Source organism: Impatiens glandulifera, chromosome 5, assembly GCF_907164915.1.
Source record: "Impatiens glandulifera chromosome 5, dImpGla2.1, whole genome shotgun sequence".
In the NCBI taxonomy this organism is placed as follows: domain Eukaryota; kingdom Viridiplantae; phylum Streptophyta; class Magnoliopsida; order Ericales; family Balsaminaceae; genus Impatiens; species Impatiens glandulifera.
The window spans coordinates 48,616,467-48,624,616 of record NC_061866.1 but is presented as its reverse complement, the minus strand read 5'-3'; positions in this window follow the sequence as shown (position 1 = coordinate 48,624,616).

Genomic DNA, 8,150 nt, shown 5'->3' with positions numbered 1-8,150 from the left:
TTCTCATGCACGACACCAACAATAGATATCGAGTTAATAACTTTATTTCTCGCTTGTGTTTTAGAGATTCTATAGAAATACTTCGTGTTTTTTATCATCTTTCTGTACCCAAATCACTCTATTGCGTTGTCTTGTCACAATTTATTCCTCTTTACATAGTTTAATCAACTTACTCACTAGATGAATAAGTGTAGAAATTTCCGTAATAGAGAGATCACAAACTTCCTCCGCACCATCAATTGTTACAATTTCAAGACTTAAAACTTCAACCTTGAAGCAAAATAATGCACGATCCTCCACAAACCAACTTTTAAGCAACTTCCGTAGATTTTTAAGCTTAATAAATAACCTAGATGATGGGGATCCAAACAAGATCTCACTCGCACACCACACTTCCACTTTCGAGAAAAAACCATCTCTAGTCAACCACTTGTTCTCGAATCTGAAAGGCCGACTAGTTGGAACCACCTTCCTCCGCTCAATAAGGATAGGGCGATGATCAGAACAACTTCACGGTAAAACCTTTTAAAATATATTAGATACACCACGGAAAATCGAGTTACTCACAAGAAATCTATCAATGCGGGATTACACACTCTCACTGTGTCGGTTATCTCTTCTAAATGTGAATTGCCCTCCTTCCAAAGGAAGCCAACGAGCTCTAAATTTTCGATTGTCTTAGAAAAGTCATGCATATACCTTGTGAGTCTACGTGCTCCTTTTCTCTCGGTAGGAATCATTCATATCTCCCGCAAAAATAATAGGTAGATCCCAAATACTTGTCACATCCACAAGCTCATTGAAAAAATCAGATTTAAAGTTAGAAAGAACAAGTCCGTACATCACAGAAAACACCCAACGAAAATTATCTACACGGTTACGAAACTGAATACTAACTAAAAATTGACCTATTTTAACGTCAATTTTCTCAAATAAATCTTCATTCTAAGTTACCAGAATCCCACATGATGCCCCGATAGAATTATGAGCCTCACATCCACACAATCTCTATTTACTTAGGTCACGAATAATCTATTGTTTCATATGCTACATCTTAGTCTCACTAAAGCAATAAATACTACAAATCAAAGTGTCAACTAAAGACTTTATCATTTTGCGCTTTTCACTATCGTTAATTTCACAAACGTTTCACATCACAAATTTTCCAATCATTAAGATAAATTAATTAGAATATGTCATATTAGATTTTAAAACACGTTTTCCATCAATAATATCACCATTAGGCAAAACAATCTTCTTCATTTCACTTCGAAGATAACAATATGGAAGTGGGGGAATGTCAAGAATCTCCGGTCAAACCTTAGTATCACGCCTTAAAACTTCTTGCACCGTAGATCTATTCTCATTCAAAATAATATTATGAGTCGAGAACTATGCGCAAAGCTCCTCTTCAACATTGTACTCAGGATCAGACTCAACGGATTCTTCCTTAGAAACCTCATGAATGACCCTAATCGGTTCGACAATGGGATAAAGAGATTTAATTGGGGAGACATTAGCTATACCAAGTTAGGGTGCCACATATCATCCTTAACCCTTTCAACATGCTCCAAATTATCAATTAAATCTGAGATTAGATGTGAGACTAGGGCACTCTAACTTGGTATGAGACTAAATGTAAATTATTTCTCATAGGAAACTAGCGGGAGAAACATGGTTAACACTTAACATTCTCTGGAACATGCAAAAGAGGATAAAATTTCTTGATATTCGCCTCAAACGTGTGCATCTCAGCCAAATACTCCATAACATTGACATGACCCTTATTTGAGGCGAGACACTCATGAGAAAGATGAGTCGAATATAAATGTGGAATAACTTTGGACCTAACCTCATGACCCACCTCTTTACCTACAGACACTTTAGCTAAAACCGTTACTGTTATTAAAGGAGTATCAGTAACGGATTTTGAAAGTCGTTACTAATACTAGAAGAGTATCAGTAACGCTCGTTTCTGTAACGAATGGTAACGGTTTTATTCATTGTTACATAATGTTATCAGTAACGGTTTTCGCCCTTACTGATACCTTTTTTTCTACTAGTGGCATCAAGACTCAATACATGTTTATTATCCTCCATAATTGTTAACCATTCAACATTAGTGAGCTCAACAAAACGAATCCGATTCACATAGAAATGAGTCACCACTAAGTCCTTAACACGTGCTCTTAATGTCGTCAGACTCGTATGATGAGTTGTCGATAAAGGTTCAACAATGATATCATTGTTAGTATTATGACAATAACTAATATCCGATGTTATTAAAACCTCAGTAGAACATTTTGGCCAAACCATAACTTTACAATCATGTGTTCTGATATCCACAAGAAGGACTTCTCGCTAATAATATTTCTAATTTTTGCTTATTGCGTATTCACTTCAATACCGGACACGATAGGTGCCCTAAGTGGTAAACGAGATAGTTGACTAAAGACCGACAGTTTACGAGACCCTTCGATTCCTCTTGGCCATTTTGAGAAATCATCATTCATTTGGTTGCCTAAGAAAACCGGAGGTAATAACCTATGTAATTTATAACTCGTAATATCTTTTTACAATTTATATTCTTACAACTTATTCTTATATAATTAGTACCGCGTACCAAACACTACTAAATGATATTAATATATAATAATAAAATAATATTTTAAAAAAATAAAGGATAATTCGTTATTTTTGTTAATAAATTGAATAGTTAATTAATAAAAGGTATAACGAAATAATGTTTAATTATGCTTGAATTAAAAAAAAAATACATAGCTATTTTCATTTAAGACCTTTTAACAAAAAATTTCTTCAAAATCATTCTTACTAGTTGAGTTATCCTTGTGGGTTTATTATAAATATTAATTTATTTTTAAAATATTAAATGGTTGTAATTTTAAAGAGATGTATTTTTTAAAATAATTTAAAATGTATTAATATGTAATGATGAAATATATTTTAATTAATTTATTGTGAAAATTTAATTTATGAAAATAATAAAATAATATTTAATTATAATTAATTTTGTAAGATAAAATCAATAGAAACAAGTTGAGATATAGAATTGACTAATAGTTAAAGTAAATTAATTCAATTTTGACAAACTTATATTTGATATTCGGTTATTTAAATAATTTAAACTAATTAAAAATATTTTTATCCTTATTTTAACTACATTTTGTTTTTATGGATAATTTTAAAAAAATTGATGTCATCTATTATATTATCAAATTAATTAACTAAAATATTAAAATAATTTTTTTTTTAAAATGAGTTTTATACAATATATTTATATGTTTAATTGTTTTTATTCTGTATTTTTTATATATCATAAATTTATAATAATGAACCATATTAATAAAAAAACTTAAAATTAATAAAAACAACTTTATTAAAATAAAACATAAAGATATGAAAAATAATAATAATTAATTTGTTTTTTATGTCTATAAATTATTATTTTTTTTTATCATAATTTTTTTTAATTAGATGAAAGAAAATAGAGTTTATTTTATAGAGTTCATATATATATATATATATATAAATAAAAGTATTATTGAAAAAGTTTTTAAAAAAATTGTGTAAGATAATATGGTTTTATTTTGAAAATATCAATTTGAGTGGTATTTATTATATTTTTAGTTTGAGAATTAGATTATGGGATAGAGATAACATTGAGTTTGGTTGTGTAGGAGGTTTTTATAAATAATTTATGAATTATTTAAAAAAATATTTACTATAATTTTGAAATTTTAACTATATTTAGTAAAATGATTTAAAATATATTAATCTATAATAATAATAAAATTATTTAATAAATTGAATAATATCATTTATTGATTAAAAAATTAAATTGAAATTCATTAAAAATATCTAAGGCCTAGTTCTTGAAAGATTTTTTATTTAATCTACACAAAATCAATTTTTCAATCAATCACTTCTCACCAATCATATCATTCATTTTATTAACCAAAATATTGAAATACCCTTTATTTTAAATTATTATTTTTTATTTTATTTGTATATATCAATACTCTTTAAGTTATTTTACCAAATATAATCATCACATTCTCAAAATTATCAACCATCATTACTTTTTTTCTCTTTCTAGGTTATTCAAATAACCCCAATCCGAACAAGAACCAATTCATGTTTTACCCACCTTTCAAACAACTTTTCCCAAACTACCCACCTTTTCATTCACATTCCCAAACTACCTACATTTATCTCTCTAAATCATTAATCAATCTTTTAATTACACATCTTTCACATTAAATTCACTAATTACTTTATTTTATAAATACAAAAAAAAAAAAATATTTTTTAATATATATAATTAAAATTAAACATTATAAATATAATTCAAATAAATATTATAAACTAAAATAAAGTATTATACACTAAAATAAATTACATTACATAAAGTTTTAATATTATATTATTTATTAAAATAAAATATATTATATTATATAAATATTAAAATAATACATATATTACATGAATATTAAAATAACACGTATATTTTAAAGTTTATTGTAATTTATTTTATTTTAATGTTTTTTAAATTAATATTTTTATAAATATTTTAAGATTTAGGTAATTTATTTTAAGGTTTAATTTATTTTATTTTATTTTATTTAATTTTATTTTATTTAAGGTTTATATTATATATTTAATTTTAATTTATAATATTTATTTTGATATTTAATTTAATAGATTTAGTTTTAATTATATATATTATATTTATAAAATTAAGTAGAAATAAAAAATATGTGTTATTTTATTATTTAATGTAATATATGTGTTACTTTAATATTTATATAATATAATATATTTTATTTTAATATATAATATTAAAGGTGTAGGTAATGATTTTTGTTTTAGTTTATAATATTTATTTGTATTATTTAATTTATATTGCTTATTTTTAATTATATATATTATATTTATAAAATTAAGTAAAAATAAAATATATGTGTTATTTTAATATTTATGTAATATATTTTATTTAATATATATTATTAATTTTAATTATATATATTTGTATTTATAAAATAAAATAATTAGTGAATTTAATGTGAAAGATGTGTAATTAAAAGGTTGATTAATGATTTAGAGATAGAAAGTTGGATAGTTTGAAAATGTGAATGAAAAGGTGGGTAGTTTGGGAAAAATTGTTTGAAAGGTGGATAAAACAGGAATTGATTCTCCAAACAAACCCTAAACAAACCAAGTTACGTATTGACAGCGACGACACATTATGTTAATGACGTAAAAGTGTATAGGCAGTACGTCAGCACACGATGTTTTTGTGGCTTATGATGAATTTATGTATATTGGTATAATTTAACTTTAAAATATAATAATTGTGGGTAGTCAAATACACAGAGTTCTGAAGTACTATTCAACTTTAAAATATTAAATGTACGTACCTTTCCCTCCTATTTTTTTTTTTTAAAAAAAAATTTACACATTATCATAAGTTATACAATAGATTTAAAAAAAAAGATCAAATTAGAGAAAGGAGATAGAATAGGAAAAATCAAAACAGATCCAATGCAAGTTCTGGATATAATAATTTGGGTCACTCGGACTATGTGCATGAAGCCGAATACGTAGATCCGCCCTCCATCAAGCAGAACTAAAGGAATAAATTATTTTAGATATTGTTAGGTTTTGTAGATTGAAAAAAAAGTTAAATTTAATAACTAATTAATATGTTTGATGTGGCTGACAAGCTATTAAAATTTATAAAAGTTTAATGGTTTTACTATTCTTTTTTAATTAAAATTTATTGTTTGAATGAGACTCGAATTGAAATATTTGCTCTCTTAATTAAAAAATTTTAAACCTGAAATATAATGTTATATATATTACTTGGATTTGGGCGCTCTAGCCAAAATGAATTCTATTTTGGTTATTACCTTCTCCATTACTATGTTCTCATACGCGGGAATACCCCGTTAGCCGGCCTATATTTAAACGATAATGCCGTGTTGTCCAGCAGAGCCTAGAAAAAAGGTGACTTGCGCAGACAACTTATTTCTTACTCAAAAAGGGGTGGGGTTGAATGAACATAGGCTCACAGATGATTTGAAGGATCCTAGCTTGGCCATGCGTTCAATACAAAATCTGGAAAGACCTGCGCATGCTTAAACGCATAAGAAAGCCAATAATCAGAGATTAACCAGTTAAATTTAAAATTTGAACTCTTATCATTTACAATTTTTAAATCTTACTATTACAAAATTCTACAAGAGTTCATGCGAGTGATTTGCTTTCTAACCCACCACCATGGCGTAAAATCATGTTACAATTCCAAATTATATCTTAACACACACACAAATAGTAATAACATAAAATTTAATAATAAATATATAATAGCATTAATATTTGGGGTGTTGACTCCATAACTATGAAATTCTACTTGTCATAATTAGTATTAAATCAAAAACAATATATTTATTTATATAAAAAACTATTTTAACTAAAAAAAGATTATAATACGAATAATGTGGTAAATTAAATATGTATCTTGATTCTTAATATATTTATTTTAATACATAAAACAGAAAGAAAAAAAATATATGTATATATATTTAAAAAAAATACACATATTTGTAATGACAATGGAAATATAAGTTAATATATATATATATATATATATATATATATATATATATATATATATATATATTTTAAATCTGGGATTGAATCATACAACTATTATCATTATAGGGATCAAATAAAAAAACAAAAATCAGTTTGAGATCATTAGGTTATATTTAATCTGTGATACTTAAGATTTTTTTTTATTATTTGTTTTTATATAAAGTTAATGTAACATTATCTCCACGTTTTAGACTAATATATATTGATATGAAAAAAAAACTAAATCTACTTTCAATTTGTTCTTACTAATTTTAAATTATTTAAACTTTATATATTTTAATATATTTTATTTTCAAATAAATTATTTATTTTAAATTTGTAAAATATTAAGATATTTTGGTTTTAATAAATAAAACTGGGCATGAAAATAAATAAACAAAATGATGAAAATATATCATTTGTCGATTTAGGATTTGTTCGTTTCAGGTTATTTAAATAACCTGGAGAGAGAAAAAAATGATTATTGGTAATGATTGGTGATAATTTTGAGGAAATGATGATGTTTTTTTGGTAAAAAGATTTAGGCCTTGTTCGGATTGGGGTTATTTGAATAACCTGGAGAGAGAGAAAAATAATGATTGGTGATTTTGAAAAAATGATGATTATTTTTGGTAAAAAGACTTAAAATGTATTAATATATATAAATAAAATAAAAAATAATAATTTAAAATAGAGGGTATTTTAGTATTTTCATTAAAGAAATGAGTGATGTGATTGGTGAAAAGTGATTGATTGGAAAACTGATTTGGTATAAGATTAAATAAAAATTTTACAAGAACAAGGCCTTAAAGTTAAAGGGTATTGATATATATAAATAAAATAAATAATTATAATTTAAAATAGAGGATATTTTAGTATTTTGGTTAATGACTTAATTGATTTGAAGGATGAAAGGGGAAGTGAAGTGACAATTAATTTGTTGGGTTATTTGAAAAAACTCAAATCCGAACGAGGCCTTAGAAATTGAGTAATGAGTAGTTGCGAATTAATGTCTGACAAAAGAAAAGTCCGTGAACAAGTTGTGAGCCCCCATTAGTTAAACTTTTGTTTGAATAAATTATGTTTTCTTAAAAATAATTAATTATTTTTTATTTATTTTAAATAAAAAAAATTACATATATTTTTTTTATATAAAATAATGTGAATAAAATCAATCATAGGGGTATTGTTCTTTCATGTTTTTATTTTTATTTTTATAATAATTAAATGTCATTTTATTTACTTTTTTATAACTCAATTCATTAAAATACAATTTATTTAATTTTTAATTTATTTATATTTTATTATTTTTTAAAAAAGATTCATCTATATTTTTATTTTATTAATATATATTAATATTTTTTTAACTTTTTTTATTAAAATTTATTTAAATAATCTTTATAACTTGTGTTTATACTTTATATACTATTAAATGTTGAAAATGTGATTTATTTATTTTAGATTATTTAGTTTGTTAGATATATTTAATTATT